The sequence below is a fragment of the Callospermophilus lateralis genome, chromosome X (assembly GCF_048772815.1).
Source record: "Callospermophilus lateralis isolate mCalLat2 chromosome X, mCalLat2.hap1, whole genome shotgun sequence".
Taxonomy (NCBI): domain Eukaryota; kingdom Metazoa; phylum Chordata; class Mammalia; order Rodentia; family Sciuridae; genus Callospermophilus; species Callospermophilus lateralis.
In genome coordinates this window covers 15,242,182-15,260,685 of record NC_135325.1, presented here as the reverse complement: position 1 = coordinate 15,260,685, position 18,504 = coordinate 15,242,182, and positions in this window count along the sequence as shown.

Sequence of the window (18,504 nt, the reverse complement as noted above, 5' to 3'; positions counted from 1 at the left end):
CATCTCAGTTCATGTAGATCTACAAAAGATTTTGGCCAAAAGCAGGAGATAATGTTTTATTACTTCTTCTATGAAAATATCTCTTCCCAGGGTACTAGGTATCCTAATTACCTTTTAAAATTTTATGTCATAAAATCATCTCTATGACTTAGACAAAGGAGTGGACTGGATAGATGGTGAAGAAGATTCATATTAGTATTAGTAGCAATATTAGCATTTTCCAGAGATATAGAAGCAGTAAGATATAGCTATGGTGCTAAGGTTTGGATGTAGTTTGTCCCCCAAGATTTTTTGTGGTAGAAACTTGGCACCCTATGACAATACTGAGGTGTTATGACCTTTTAAGAGATTGGACCTACTGAGAGATCATTAGGTCATTGAGGATATTATCCTTAGAAGAGAATATTTATCTCCTGGAATGAGTTCTTGAGAGCAAGTTCTTAGAACAGCCTGAATTTGTCCTTAGTGTGTATGTTTGTCTTTCTCTCTGCTTAACTATTTGACACATAATCATTTCCACAAATGTTCCCACCAATTCTATCCACTATGATATGACAAAGCTTGGATAGCCCTCAACAGAACTGAGCAGATGTAAGAACCATGTCTTTGAACCTCTAAAATTGTGAGCTAAACAGACATCTTGTATTCATAAGTATATTGCTCCAGATATTTTATTATAACAATGAAAACCTGATTTAATAGATAAGTAGGTAGATATAGATAGATAAGAGGGGATTTATTAGAGAAATTGTTATCACATAATTTTAGAGGTTGAGAAATCCCAGGATGAGCCGTCTGAAAGCTAGAGACCCAGGAATACTGGTATAGTAGCTCTTTCAAAGTCTGAAAGCCTGAGAATCAGAGAAGCTAGTGTAACTCTGGTCCTAGGCTATAGGACTGAAACCTGGGGGACAACTGGTATAAATCCTGAAGTCCAAAGGCCAGAGAACCTGGAGTTCTGACATCAAATGACAGGAGAAGAATGGTATCCTAGCTCCAGATGAAAGTCAGAAAAAATTAGGTTTTCCTCCACCTTTTTATTTTTTCTGATCTCTCTGCCCATTGGATGGTGCCCAACAACTTTGAGGGAAGATCTTTCCTACAGAGTCTACTGGTTCACATTGCCAATCTCCTCTGAAAACGTACTCACAAACATAACCAGAAATAAGTTTTACTGGCTCTCTAGGTATTCCTTAATCTAGCAAAGTTGATACCTAAGATTAATCACTGCAATAGTCAAATGTGTGTATGTGTGTGTGTGTGTGTGTGTGTGTGTGTGTGTGCATAATTGCTAAATATAAAAATTTGATTTGCCAGGCATATTGGTGCATGCCTATAATCCCCCAAACTAAGGAGGCTGCAATTGGAGGATCACAAATTCAGGAGTAGCCTCAGTAACTTAGTAAGGCTATAAGCAACTTAGTGAGACACTGTCTCATAATAAAAAAAAAAATTAAAAAGGACTGGGTTTTTGGCTAAATGATAAAGCATCCCTGGGTTCAATCCCCAATACCATAAAACAGTTTGAGACATTTGTGATTTTTCACTAAATAACTGCCTATATTTTTTATTATAGCTGCAGCAAATTAAGATATTGTCTTAATTAGGCTTCCTAGTTTGAAAAAATGAGTAAAAATTTCAGATGTTTATAAGAAATGCAAATATAAGAGAATGTTACTTACTGGTGGGTTTTAATAAAGTAAGATGGTCATATTTTGTTTATATATAGGTCCTTCCTGCATCTAGATAAATTCTTCCATAAGTAAGCTATTTTAATGAAATCATAAATTTAATGTAAAAAATGACTGAATATCTTTCCTCAATTCCTATTGCATATTTTTACTATTGACATATAAATATTGCTTTTAATTCTTTTACTATTTTATATTACACAGTAATTCTAACATTTAGAACTTAGCATTCTGTCTCCACATTTTCTTGATGAAGGAAAATTCCAAACTGAGCAGGGTTTTTTGTTTGTTTGTTTTCTTTTGTTTAAGCTTGTCTCTCTGTCAGACACCATTTAGTAATTTTTTTCTTGGATTTAACAAAGATTTATGGGAACTCCACACCAACCTTGCTATTGGCTGAACATACCAAGAGACATAGCTGCTTTTGATTATCATACTTGAGTCATTCATCTAACTCAATCACCAGACTTTGCTAAATGTAGCTGACTTCCTTTTGAGTTTTTCCACAGGGAAACAATGTGCTGGCCCTGCTGACCTAACTCTCCAGTGAGGTTTACATTTGTATTTCTCACTGTAAATTAATGATCAGTATTCAGGTTTACTTTGAAATACCTTGAGAGTCACATAGCATGAACTAACATCCCTAAGTCTTATCAACACTAAAAGAGTGAATAAGTTTCTAAACCCAGACCATAATAAATTCATCAAATAATTTACTGGATGAGAGACATTTGTAGCCAGTTTTCTCTGTTAATATACCTATATGTCAGGATGTCATTCATCACTTTTCACAAATCTCTGAGATGATATCCACAGTTAAGACATAACAGATGACTTGAGTCCAATTTTTAAAAATCACTATTTTCTTTTAAGGAACTGTTTTCTTTACAGAAAATCACTTTGAATAAGCTTATGTATTTTCAGTGTTACAAGGAGGTCAACTTAATTGTTGTTTTGAAGTCCCAGGGAAAAAATCTCACAAAAACTTACTATCAATACTTTTAAGTTCTGAAAATATGTTTTCTTCTTTATTTTGCCTTGGTTGGTTGATGTGAGGTAAATAAAAAAAATTATGCTGTCAAAAAACACTTGCAGTAGTTCTATATGCTGAGACAAAAGAGCCAGGGTTTTCCAGATATCAGGAATAATGTAGGAGGTAAGTAGAATGAAGTGACATTTTCCTTCTTAAATCATTGTCTTTTCAGGTGGAAATAAGTGTGATAAAATTGTGCCACATCCCTCTCAATAAGCCTAACAAATGAATAGAATAATTGATATTTGCATTATAAAGTTAAGGGAACATAGGTCCAGAGTGGTTCCATGGGCTGTCCATGTTCACATAGGTAGTGAGACCTAAGTTGAACTGCATCTATAACCTTTCATATCTAAATTCTCTATACCTAATAGTATTGATATCTGTATTTATAACTGCAAATTTTAATGGCAAAACATGAACCAAGTTATCAAGATTTATTTTTATCTTTCTCTGTATGTATATATGTACATGTGTATATATATATATATATGTATATATATATATATATATATATATATATATATATATATTTAAGTTTTCTGCTACATTGTATTGATCTAAACTAATATGTAACCAAATTACTCTTAAGCACACATACTTTTATTAGCGAAAAAGTATTAGGTGAATTGTTACTAGAACACTTGTTTTTATCTTGATGTTTTGCTGTACTTATGAAAATTTCATTTATTGTTTTATCTAGATTTCCAAGAATTTATTTCAATAAAGTGGAAATCCTTTGTTGTTTCATTGGAATGGATACATTAAGACACAATCCAGTGCATTGGATACATAAACATGCAACTTTTCACTGTTGGTAGAAGTGGTACAGGGTTAGCCTTCCTCTCCCCTACATACAGAAGTTCAAATAAATACTTTTACACATGCCTGTCATCAAAAGAGAAAAAAGTGGGCTGCATTTATAGTGGTATACATGATGTTATCAAATTAATTTCTGACTAAGAAGAATTTCTGCTTCAGCAAGCTTTAACATAAACCAGATCTTTCCATTGCAACTTATATGACTTATGAGTGGATGAATCTCCCCAAAATAATCTCCTGGCTTCATGCATTTTAAACCTTGTTTCTCTTTCTCTATCCACAAAATTCAATGCTAATCTTCTAGAGCATGTTTATATCACAGGAAGATCTCTGCTTCTATATATTCCTGTTACAATACTATGTCAGTCATAACAGTGGACTACAGTAATTTTCCTGGAAGCTATTGTACATTGGATGACTAGAAATAACTTTTCTGAACATGACCGAGAACCAATAGGTATATCCCAGTAAGCCCCAAATAAATGTTTCCCAAATCACCTTCAACTTAACCATATCCTATAAGTTTATTTGTTCACAATAGTGGCATCTGACAAAAGGAAAATGTGAAAGAAAGTATATCATAATGGAAAGAAACAGCAAACTACAAAAAAGTAGTCTTAATTTGCAAATTTAAGCAAGGCATTAGAGCTAGGTCTTCCTTAGATTCATGGACAATCTGCTTCTGTCAGATGTCCATATATGTTCTTCCTGCACTGTTGATATGTAAAATGATCATGATTAGATTTTTTTTTAGTGTCTACCTCATATTCTCCCTTGGACTAAATGTTTGTTTATATCAACCTCTTGGCTCCTCAAAAAGTCCATTTAATTTAGTAATTAGGTAAGCACAGGTTTTAATATATATTCCCTTAAATGTCCCAAGTTTCAAAGAGCAAGTCCAGTCTAAAGATACCTCAGTAATTACTGAAGTCTAATGTATCTCCTACATGTTGTATTTTTAAAGTTCAAGAGTTGGCGAAACTCTAATCCCCTAGTTCAGGAAAGCTCAAAGATTGCCTCATTTTCTGCCATCCTCTGTCTTCTGTCTCCATGATTCAACAAAACTTTTCTTAATGACTTTTCTAATGACTTCTGCAAGCCCTGAGCATACTTTTTCCTAATTGCAGATCTCTGTTTATTCAAAAAAAGTGAAATGTTATGCATTGTCTGTGTCTCTGTCTTACCTTTCTGGATTGGCTGAATCTGTTGGCCCTGACTCTGAGAGATTGGCTTCAAATGTGTTACTCAGTAAGGACATTATCACTCCCAGGCTGCCAGAAATATCTATGAGAAATAGCCATAAGAGAATGGATTGAAACACTGAGAAATTCAAGGCAATTTCCCCCTGGCACCCTGTTGGAGTGTGTGTGTATGTGTGTGTGTGTGTGTGTGTGTGTGTATGTGCATGCACACCTGACATTCCTTATATATTTGTTTCTTTATTTTCATCCCTTAAAAAATGGGGAAAGAGAAAAGATGTCAAACATTTTTTAAGGAATTACAATGAAAATAATTTTGTACTGATGACTTCAATAGTGAAAATGTGTTGGTAGCTCTCTTAATGTAACTTGGAATATTTTTAAATAATTGAATCTATAAGAGCCAATCTTTTGATTTCCTGATTTTAGACAAGTGAAAACAATAGTGAATAAGCACCTGACTTTGATGCATTAACACTGGAGAAGATTAATCCAAATGGAGGAAGATCATTCTAGGAGGATTGAGTCTTGTTCATTGATTAGACAAAACACAGTATATAACCTACTTCTTTAGATCATGCTTTGAGACTTGCAAATATTTTCATAAAATGTAACCAAAGGAGGACCTCCAAATAAACAAGATTTACAAAAAAAAATGTTACTACCCATATCATATCAATAAATTGGTCTCTGTTTCAGTAGAGAATTATGAATCAATATTTATTGACCCATATGTATAGTTTAAGGAATCCTGGAGTATTCTGCATGTCTGCCCCCTTCTTTTCTACACATGTACAACCACCTTCTTCATCACATCAACTTTATACCTATAATGAAATTAAATTAGGAATGATTACTAATCACATAAAAAATTGAGACACAACACTTAACTTTTGACTTAGAGCAGGTTTCAATTGAGCTCATATTAATCATGTCATAATGAAAAAAAATTACACTTCAACTCCACAAATCTCTGACCATGGTATGGAACATAATACACATGGAAGCATAGAGCTCCAAGATGAAAATAGCAGTAGTTGCTATAAAGATATGAAACTGCCTGTTTAGTATTTTGATCTTTCCCAATGTTCTTCCATGAGCTCATTTTGGTAGCCCAAAAGTCTAGAAATCTAAGTTCATGGAGAAATACTTAGAATTATTTGACTATATGATAACTGTCAAGTCCTCTATGTTAATTCCAACAGTTACAACCACAACCACAGAGAATTATCAAGAGGATACTTTACAGGTTAAGGAGATGTTGAGGGACATATAGAAAAGGTGGGTAAAATAAAAAGAGAAGCAATTGTATCTCCCTCTTGTTCAGATTATATATTGCTTCATAACAAATATTTAAACAACTAGTGGCTTACTGAAATAGCTTATTATTATCTCTTGAAATACTGTAGGACAAGAATTGGGTTATGGTTCATGAGAAAATTTTTCTGCTTCACATGGCATTGAGATGGTCCATCCCTGGTATTTAGCTGGTGTTTGGGCTGGTCTCAAGAATCCAAGATGGCTTTATTCACATGCCTACCAACTTATCAGGTAAATCTGGCAGACTTAGCTCATGGTGGTTTCTCTCCTATCTATGTTATATTTGTAAATGTCCTCCTAAGATGGCAGCTTTGGGCTTCAAAAACAAGTGGTAATTACTAGTCCTATAAAAGTTTAAACCTGGAATATGCATAATATCCTTTCTTCTATAGTCTGTTGATCAAAGCAGTCCCAGATGAGCACAGATTTAAGTGTCAGAAATACAGAGCTGACATCTCTATGGAAAGTACAGCAAAAGTGTGTGGCCATATTTAATCTACTATACTTTACCTTGGTAGAGTTGTTCATGCCCCATTATTAGCCACATAATGTGGAAACATGATGTCAGAACCATTCACAAATCCAGAATTCTTGATGATGGCTCTCTCATCCCAGATTTCAGAGCTTTATCATAGATTATAAAAGCAATAAATTTGTTAAACATGAACTGCATCACACTCAGCACTTATAAATAAAGGTACCATTCTAGTTATTTTGAGGGGAGCTCACCCTTGATAGGGGGAAGTGGTTGATCAAGTGATTGCCTTGGAACCTTTACAGGTAAAGCTTAAATTCTCCCATTTATAAATATAGATGGGAGAAACTGGAAAGGATCCAGAGACGATCAACTAAAAAGATTAAAGGGTAGGAAATTACTTCTCTGAACAAAAATGAAGGAGTTCAGGCTATTGAGCTACAACAAAGGAAGCTATCCAAGCTTAATAGATGTCTTCAGGTATATGAGAGGATATCCTTAGCAGGAAATTAAGCAGTTGATCCACTTATAAAGAGCTATAGTAAGAGGAAATGACTTACATCAAAATAGATAAAATAGATGTAGGAGCTTTCTGTTTGTTAGAGAATCAAAGAGTTTGAAACAAAATATTTTAAAGGTAAAAGAGGTTTTGTTGGTTTGGGGAATTAGTGTATTATTTATGAACTCTACTACTTTCAATTTATAAACTAAATAAATAAATAAATAAACTCCGTAACAGAGTAGAAGAAAAGGAAGAATAATACTAATGTGATGTGGCCCTGACGTTGCTTTCTGTCTATGTGGAATGATAGTAAACATGTATTAAGTAAATGTTTAAAGTAACAGAGAAAGTTTATAAGCATACATGAGCCTCTACGTGGGGAATGTTGGCATTAATGGACTGCTGCAGTACCAGATTTATATCTACTCTATGGAATATTCACTCTGTCATCCTTTCAGTTGCTTCAGAGATTGTGAAAAGGGGGCAAACAGAGAGAGCTTCTCCCAAACTCTTCACAAATACTGTCTATTAATTTACTGGACACTGGAAAACACACAGGCATTAGAAAGGAACTATGGGAGAAGTGTTTTCAGAAAATTGTAACAGTGATGGAAATAGGGAGAGAATTATCCAGTAGACATCCTTCCTCCCAAACTGCTGAATTGGTTTCATCTTCATAACTATAGAACCCCACACCTTTCCTTGTTCAATACTGACCTCTTGAATTCATTCTTAGTGCAACCTAGTTTTAATTCTTTTTCTAAATTTTAGGTCATAGAAGCATCCACTTACTTGTCCCCTTCTTCTCTGTTAGCTCCTGCTTGCCTCATGGGATACCCTTGAAAAACTACCCAGAAATGTGCACTAGGGAAATGATAACTTTTTTATAGGTACAGAAAAGAACAAAACAGATATCCTGATTCTACTACCAAGCCTCTGATGGTATGGTGGGAAGTGTGGTAAGTGGGGAGGTTCTGAATATATCTGTTTTCCCAAACAGCAGTTTCTGTATACATAGTACTTTATATATTATAGGTTAAACCATAAGAAAATTGCCAGTTTTTTAAGGTGCAAAAAGTTGAATCTTGGCAATTTTCATTTTTATATTTTACTTTAATCCTTATAAAACACTGAGAGGAAGATATTATTGACCTTTTTAAACATGACGCGCTTGTTAAAACAAAGGCCCTGGGAATTCATATAACCTGCCAAAGATCACACAAGCAGTAAGAAAAGGAGCCAGCATATTAACTGTATTTTATCAATTCCAAAACTCCATCTACTCTCCCCATTACACTTGGGTCATGTTGAAAACTATTGATATTTCAAGTCATAGATGTTTTAGTTTACAATATTTTGGAAAGGCTTCCTCCTATTTTAAGCATATTTTCTACAGTTAAACAGTACTTTGTTAATAAACTTCCTGAAGTGTCTAACTACTTCATTCAGAAATCCTTATTACTGGCCTGAGGGTGTAGTTCAGTGGTAGAGAATTTGCCTAACAAGCAGGAATCCCTGGGTTCAATCCCCAGTACCACATAAACACACAAAAATCTTTATATAAGAACCCTGACAAATGAGGTCAAACAAAATAAAGTAAATGAAAGGAAAAAAATTAAAAAATACTGGTTTTAGATATTGAAAACTTGGATTCCTGCCAGATTTGAGATATAAGATTGTAAAGTAGAGATAGATCATTTTGTCTGGGATTCAGCTTCAAGGTGTCAGTTAATTAGGTTAAAATGGTATCTGTAGGTACCTGGACTCTGGCATTCAGAAAAGGGAGAAAGATCCAAGTTTTAGGAACAGAAACAAGCTTCAATGATATCTGAGAGCCCAATAAAATATATCTAGTTCTTCATACAAAAGGAACACAAATATTGGGGTTGGGGTCCTAAAGGAGTGTTTCTAACTATGTCAGTATATAGAAATTGGGTCATATGTAATTTCTTGTTTGGATCTCTAACACAAGAGATGGTTTCTAATGGACACTCAATACATGGTTAATAAATTGAATCAGTTTCTAGGCAGCAAACTATTCCTGAAAGCAGAGGTTAAAATTAATTTCTCTATGTGTCTTTTGTTAAGTTGCAAAGACTTAGAGGAGAGATGATAGAGAAAAGACAATTAGGAACTGAGTGCCAGCTAGTTCATGTATCTGGTTCTTGCTTCACATCCTTCTTAATTGAATAAAATGTCATGAAGATAATGAAATAGAAAATTTATCTTGTAGCTGTTATAACTGAATTTCAGTTTAAGTTGCAGTACTGACTAGAGAAAAAATAATATTAGTACTTGGGAATAATAACTTAGTAATTTAGATTATATTTTTAAAAATCATTTATATAAAGGCAAAACTTTAATTTATTGCATCCTTTAAGGCCTAGTTATGGTTCTCAATAATATTTCCATGGGCAGAGGTAAACTAGATCTGCAAAAAGCTTTGATGTTTGATTTAAGGAAGTTCGATTTAAGTTTTATATAAAAAAAAAAGTCTCCTGTCTCTGAGGAACATCAGTAAAGTACTTTAGAGAGTTTATTGCTCCTGTTTATGACATAAACCTTAGTTTCAAAGAAGGTTATCTAGGCTATACCTAGTAGGTAGATAGTAGGTAGAGATATAGTCAGGAGTGGTATACTTTATCAGACAGAATAGATTTCAAGTTTAGAATTATCTATAGAGACAAAAGGTCATTATACGAAGACAAAAGCACTTTATCACAGGAATACATAACATATATACATACACACACACACACACACACACACACACACAAAACTTCGTATCACCAAATATATAAACCAAATATTGACACATCTGACAACAGAAATTAAAAGCAACACAATTATGGTTTAGGACTTCAGTATCTCTCTGATTAGACTATCCAGAAATAAAAATCAATAGAGACACAGTTGACTGAAAAAACATTGTAGACCATATAGACCCAGCATATATATATACATATAAAACTTTCTATATAACAGCAAAAACATAAACATTCTTCTTAAAATCACATGGAACATTCTCCAACGCAAATCACAATAAGTCTTAAGAAATTTAAGATTACAATCATTCTTACTATCTTTTCTGACCACAACACAATGAAACTAGAAATCAAAAATAGTAAGAAAACCAGAAATTCACAAATATGTGACAATTAAATTGTGCACTTGAACAACTATTGGGCCAAAGAGGAAATCAAAATGGACTTTTAAGAGTGTTTTGAGACAAGTAAAAATGAAAACACAATGTACTAAAACCCAGGGGATTAAAAAACAGCAGTACAAAGGAGGAAGTTTACAGTGATAAATGACTACCTTAAAAAAGAAGAAAAATCTCAAACAAATCACCAACTTTACACCTCAAGGAAGTAGAAAAATAAGAACATCCTAAGCCCAATTTAGAAAATATGAGGAAAAAAATAAAGGAAAGTGAAATAATCAATCAAATAAAGAATACAAAAATAATAGAAAACATCAACAGAACTGTCACATTGGTTTTGTGAAACTAGAAAGAAAATTGATAAGCCCTTAGCTGGACTAATTTAGAAAAAAAAATAAGATTCAAATAAATAAGATCAGAAATGAAAGAGGAGATGTTATAAAATATATGCTTCAGAAATAAAAATGATAATAAGGAAATATATTTCAAAACTGGATAAACTAAAACAAATGAAAAGGTTTCTAGAAATACACAACCTTTGAAACCAAACCAAGAAAAAATGGAAAGCCTGAATGGAACAATAATAAATAAGGAGAATGAATTACTAATCAAAAATCTCCAAACATAGAAAAGCAGAGGACTAGAGGTTTTCAACCAAACATTCCAAGAGTTAATACTAATCTTTTAAAAACTCTTCCAAAAAAAAAAAACAAAAACAAAAACAAAAACAAAAAATAAGAGGAACAAATAAAAAAATCAAACGGTATAAAGAGGTACTTGTTCAAATGTATTCTATAAGGTCAGCATTGTCCAAATACTGAAACCAAACAAAGGCAATACAAGAAAATAAAACTACAGAACAACATTCCTGATTATCATAAATGTAAAAATCCTCAATAAAATACTAACAAACTGATTTCCATGGCATACACCATGACCACATGGAAATTATCCCTGGGATATAAGGATGTTTGTCCTCTAAAAATGTGATCAACCTAGGAGGTAGGTTTCTTTCAACAAATCATTTAATATGATGCAACACATTTCTTTCCACAAATCATTGTAATACAACATGTTAACAAAATGAATGAAAAAAGCTGATATGATCACCTAACTAGATGTGGAAAATGCATTCGACAGAAATCCACCATCCATTCATAATCAAGATATATATGAAAACTCACAGCCTACATTGTTATTAAAGGAAAATAACTGAAAGCTTTTTTTTTTTTTTTTTAAGATCTGGTACAAGGCAAAGATGCCCATTCTTGCTATCTCCTTTTAGCATAGTACTAGAAGTCCTATCCAGAGTCATTGGACTAGAAAAATAAATAAAACAATCAAAATTGGAAAGAAATAAAATTATCATTTATTACCTGATGACATTATTATATAAGTAGAAAACTCTAAAGTTTTAATTTGCATTTCTCTAATTACTAGAGATATTCGATATTTTTTTCATATGTTTACTGACCATTCATATTTTTGTGGTTATTACTTATTTTTATTATTTTATTAAATTTGTACATGACAGAAAAATTCATTACAATTCATATTACACATATAGAGCACAGATTTTTCATATCTCTGGTTGTATACAAAGTATATTCACACCAATTTGTGTCTTCATACATGTACTTTGGATAATGATGTCCATCACATTCCATGATCATTTCTAACCCCTCCCTTCTCCTCCTACCCCTCTGCTCTATCTAGAGTTTATCTATTCCTCCCATGATCCTCCTCCCTATACCACTATGAATCATATATCAGAGAAAATATTCTGCATTTGGTTTTTTGGGATTGGCTAACTTCACTTAGCATTATCTTCTCTAACTACATCCATTTACCTGCAAATGCCATTTTATTCTCTATTGTTGAGTAATGTAGCATTTTTTCCATGGTGTGTATATGTCACATTTTTTGATCCATTCATCTATTGAAGGGCATGCAGGTTGGTTCCATGGTTTAGCTATTGTGAATTGTGCTGCTATAAACATTGATGTGGCTGTTTCCCTGTAGTATGCTGTTTTTAAGTCCTTTGTGTAGACCGAGGAAAAGGATAGCTGGGTCAAATGGTGGATCCATTCCCAGATTTCCAAGGAATCTCCATACTGCTTTCCTTATTGGCTGTACCAATTTACAGTCCCACCAGCAGTGTATGAGTGTGCCTTTCCCCCAAATGCTCGCCAACACTTATTATTGTTTGTATGTGTAATAGCTGCCATTCTGACTGGAGTGAGATGAAATTTTAGAGTAGTTTTGATTTGCATTTCTCTAATTGCTAGAGATGATGCACATTTTTTCATATATTTGTTGATTGTATATCCTCTTCTTAGAAGTGTCTGTTCAGTTATCTAGTCCATTTATTGATTGGGTTATTTGTTTTCTTCGTGTTGAGCTTTTTGAGTTCTGTATATACCCCAGAGATTAATGCTGTATCTGATGTGTGAGGGGTAAAAAATTTGCTCCCAAGATGTAGGCTCTCTATTCACCTCACAGATTGTTTGTTTTGCTGAGAAGAAACTTTTTAGTTTGAATCCATCCTATAGAAGAAAAAGTAGGCCCTAATCTCCATCATGTGGGCTTAGGCCCCAATTTCCTTAATAAGACTCCTTTGGCACAAGAATTAAAATCAAGAATCAATAAATGGGATGGACTCAAACTAAAAACTTTAATGAAATCTCTATCAAAATCTCAGTATTTTTTATAGAAATAGATAAAAATATCCTAAAATTTATATGAGAACACAAAATATACCAAATAGCCAAAGCAGTCTTAAGCAAGAAACATCAAGCTGGTGGCAAAACATTTTCTTATTTCAAAATATATTACAAAACTACAGTAATCAAAACAGTATGGTAGTGAAATCAAAACACATAGACCAATGGAGCAAAATAAAGAGCCCAGAATAAACCCATATAACTATGATAACCTGATGTTTATGAGGGTTCCAAGAATACACAATAGACACCAAAACTGGATATCCACAGGCAGAAGAATGAAATTAGACCCTTAACTTTCACCATACACAAAAATCAGCACACAGTGGTAAAGACTTAATGTAAGACTTGAAATAAAGACTTAAATATAAGACTTGAAGCCTAAAACTCCTAAAATAAAACAAAGTGAAAAAAAATTCTTGACATTGGACTTGGCAATGACTTTTTAAATACAATTGCAAAATCAACATATAATAAAAATAGAAGTGACAAATGACATTGCATCAATCTAAAACATTTCATTATAGTAATTGACAGAGTAAAAAGGCAACAATATGGAGGTTTCTCAAAAAATTGTAAATAGAGCCACCATATGATCCAGCCGTCTCACTTATTGATGTATGTGTAAAAGAAAGAAAATCATTATATTGAAATATTTGTGCTCCTCTATTCATTGTTGTGTTATTCATAATAACCAAGATGTGGAAACATCCAGAGTCCATTGATGGATGAACAACAAAGAACATGTGATATATATCACATTACATATTATATAAATCTGTATATATAGATATATATGTATGTACATATTAATATACATGTAGACAAAACTGATGAACCTCAAAGACACTATGCTAAATAAAATAAATCAGATGCATGAAGATAAACACTGCATGATCTCCCTTAAGTGGGTAGTATAAATGCATAAAACTTAGGGAGAGAAAGTTTTATTTATAGATAGACACAATGTCTTTTAATCTATTTATTTATATGTAGTATATGTATGAGGTACTGGGCTTGTTTATATGCATTTAATTATATATAGTATATATTTATATTTATTTATTTAAGTGGTAGTTAGCAGGGGCTGAAGGTAGGGGTTTTTCATATATTTTGTTTAAGGGGTACAAAGTTTAATTTGTGAAAGACAAATTATGAAGATCCAATGTACAACAATGTGACTATAGATAAAAATTACTTTATTGTACACTTGAAATTTGCTAAGAGGGTAGATGTTAAGTATTTCCACCATACAAAATAGGTAACTACATGAGATGATGGATATGTTATTTAGCTTGATTTAATGAATATTTCACAATGTATTCACATTTTAATAATAAAGTTGTACAACTTAAGGGGCTGGAGTTGTAATTTAGTGTTAGAGCATGTCACTGGGTTTGATCCTCAGCACTACATATAAATAAATAAATAGATTGAATGACTGTGTGTCTATAAATCTTTTTTTCTTAAACTTCAGTACATGCAGTGTTATTGTCCACTATATAGCAATAAAATTGGAACCAAATAAACATATTTTGGTAAATAAAAGCACTTTTTCCATAATTATACATATATATATTCATCCTTAGGTTCTCTAGGTGTTCAATAATGTAAGAAGGTAAGTAACAGTTTCTGATACCAAGGCTGTCATCTAGTGCTAGATAAAACAAACTCATAGACATGACAATAAGGGAAAAAATGGAGAATTGATAATTTGACAATCTCTTAGTATCTCATATAAAGTAAGTTCAATGTATTCCAACACTTCTATTCAATTTAAACCATGTCTAAACTTTTATCTCAACCAGAAGGATAGAAGAAAGAGTAGGAAGTTGTAAGATTACACTCAACAGAATTCATTTCTCTTCAGAGTTTTGCCAGGATTAAAGTGTCTTAAAGGATATGTATCTCAAAGTTACTATTTGCATAAACAACTGTGTTTTTAAAGAGGAAATTTTACCATTGTGTTCATAGTCAAAATTTTTGCTCCTCCTTTTTAAGGTAAAACATAATCTTTATCCAATCTGATAAATTCTGAATGGTTTATTTAAAATTCAATAAGACTTCTAGATATCCTGATATAATTTAGAACCCCACGTGTTTGTTTTTTCCCATCCATGTGTGTGCACGAGTGTACCTATGCACACGTGCACAGGTGTAAAATAGAGAGGTGCGGTGGGGGGAGATCATGCTTTAATTGTTACATAAGCAATTACCCATTTTCCCCACCTTGGTACTAGGGGTGTGTACTACTGAGTTACATTTTCAGACTTTTTGTTATTATTTTGAGAAAGGATTTTTGTTAAATTGCCCAGGCTGGCCTCGAACTTGCAATGCTTCTGCCTCAATCTCCTGAATCACTGGGGTTACAGGTGTGCACCATCATGCTCAGTTCCATTTTTTAAGGTAAAAATTCATTCATTTACCTTTAATTTCAACACATAGGAATTCAAATTTTTTAGACAATATGCATAAACATTGCAGTAAAAGTATAGACAGCACAGACCAGTGACAATTCCTTTGAATAAAAGACAATCACTGGACCTTCTTTAGCTAAATAAATATACAAGCTATTAAATGCTGAAGCCATTAGAGCAAATAAAATGAAATGTCTACTTAGTGAGAAAAAAGCAAGTATTTATTGTATGAGGAAGTCATTAACTACTAAGCAATATATAAATGTGCATTAAAAGGATTTGTTCTTGTTATTCACCTCTACATAAGCATATTTAAAAACTACTTCCTATTAAGTCTAAATGGGTAGTGTACCTGCCACTTAAGGTAGGAATTCCAATATAATTTGCCTTTCATAAGTAAGTTTCTTTTTCTGTGGCAAAATTGCCTAAATTGATTTAGGACCTTCAAAGTGTATATTATATTACATTTTATTTTGATTAATTCCACACCAAAGAGGGAATGTCCAAGACATGAAAGATCAGTGCATTTGCAACATAAGAATAGAATATTGAAAGGGTTATGTCTGCATATACAAAGGTCAAATTATAGAAAAGCCTGGAAAAACATGAAAACTATGTCTATGGTTCACCCTCAAGTCCAGTGGACTCTAGTTAAAATTTTATGTTTCATTTTGTAATAAATTTCTGGGCATGAATTTTTTTCCTTTTTTTCCTGGGGACTAAACCCCAGGGCCCTTAACCACTGAGACACATCCCTAGCCTTTTTCATATTTTATATATTTATTTTTAAAATATATTTTTTAGTTGTCAATGGACCTTTATTTTATCTATTGATACGTGATGCTGAGAGTCAACCCAGTGCCTCACACATGCCAGGCAAACACTCCACCTCTGAGCTACACCCCCAGCCCTCATATTTTATTTAAAGACAGGGTCTCACAGAACTGTTTAGGGCCTTGCTACATTGCTGATGTTGGCTTGGAACTCATGATCTTCCTGCCTCAGCCTCCCAAGCTGCCAGGATTACCACACCCAGCAACTTTCTTGGGCAGGAATTTAAGTGACTATCACAGACAAGGATTTTTAAATGAGAGAAAATAATTTTAACTAGTATCTAGATTTACAAAGAGTATTATGCAAACATACGGAGTGCAATTCACATTAGAGAAGTAATGGAACCAACCTAGGTATCTGTCAATATATAAATGGATATTATATTACACATACATAATGGAGTTTTAAAGAAGCCATAAAAAAGAATGAAATTATGACATTTGCAGGAAAATGGATGGAACTGGAAAGCATCCTATTAAGCAAAATAAGCCAGACTCAGAATGTTAAGGGTCATATGTTTTCTCTTTTCTCTTATATGTGAAAACCAGAGAGGAAAAAGGATAAAAACGTGGGTTATGGGAATTCTTATGAAGATGGAAGGGGGACTAGTAGAGAAAAGTGATCAAGGGGGAGGAAAGAGGGAAAGGGTAAGGGATGGTACTGGGGAATAAAATTGATCAGATAATGCAATGTGCAAATACAAATATGCCATAATGGAATCCACTATTATGTATAATTATTATGCACCAATAAAAGTTTTAAAAGTAATGAAAAACAACAGGATAGATAGATAGGTTTTTTTTGTTTTGTTTTGTTTTGTTTACATTTTTTGTTTTCTATTCAAGGCCAGGTGAACTTCTCAGACTATAGAATTTTATGTGTTTCCTCAGGAGAAACTGGGTTTTTTTTCTTGTTTTTCTACAGAATGATAGAAAAATATAAATATATGCAAATAAGTAAATAACTGAAAAGAAATGAAACTCTGCATATGTTACCTATCAACACTTTGTATTAATTCCATAATTATTGAATATTTGGAGATTATTCAACATGATCACAAGCTATTTAATAAAATACAGCAACTATAGAAGGCTTCTAAATTCCATTGAAGTTTAACATATGTGGTAGACATAGGCATTACCACAGCAGCTATACATACTGCACCCTTGCACCAGACATGCCACAGCCGTGAGGTCATCAGAGACCCCAGTCTCAGACACTGCTCTCCCATTCTCTGTCACCACTCTACTCTCCACAATGCTCAACATCATTAGTCATCAGGGGTCATGCCTTTGGGGTTTATATTTTGTTCTGGGTGAGGGGAGCTTTCTATGATTCCTGGTAGCTATGTTCTGAGCTTCTTTCCTCCACCACACTCTTCCACCATGATGTTCTACCTCACCTTGGGCCAAGAGCAATGGAGCCAGAAGTCTATGGCCTGAGACCTCTGAAACTATGAGCACCAAATAAAGTTTTCCTCCTCTAAAATTGTTCTTATCAGATCTTTTGATCATAGCAGTGAAAAAGCCAACTAAAATAGCATGTTATTTGTATATCAGTAAAGGTGTTAAAAGATTAAACCTACCATGACCTCAGAATGGGATGAGGTCCCTCATTTTAAAAATAAATATAATGAGATTGGATGACTATATCTAAATACAACTGATGCACTGTAGAATGGAAACCAACAGCTGAGGGACAGTAACGAATAACTGAAAAGCAGGTATGAAAGCCAGATGACCTCTTTATTAGTTTGTAAGAAGCAAGACAAAAATATAACACACCAAACTTGGGAGGACACAAATTCCAGAAATATAAGATAAACCTGCAAAGATTTACTGCCAACCACACTCTTAAAAGTATAGAAGACCTCTAGTCTCAGGCTGGAATATTCCCTTATCATGCAAAAAACAAGATGATGATCTCTTTAGGTTCTAAATTCAGTATATTCCACCCTTTTGGAACATTACTACCACCCAATTATTTTGTGACATGAAAGGTTACCAGTTTTGAAGAGGACTGAGAGATTAATAGGGTTCTGTACCAATTCCATGCTGCATTGTAAGTATTCTTGTGGCTATCAGCAATGAATTATATTCCTTTGGAAACAACTTCTGGTGTGCTGCTGGCCTCCTATGGAGATTAAATGACTGCCCATAGGACACTAAGTGACTATATGATCAGGTCTATTTATCATGAGTTACAACACGTGAAAGGTATTAAATTTTAAGGTTGACTAAACCCAGAAAAAATCCAATGTAAGATGATAGTACTGTACCCAACACTGAGCATGAATAGTAGTGGCCATATGTAAGATGATTTTGC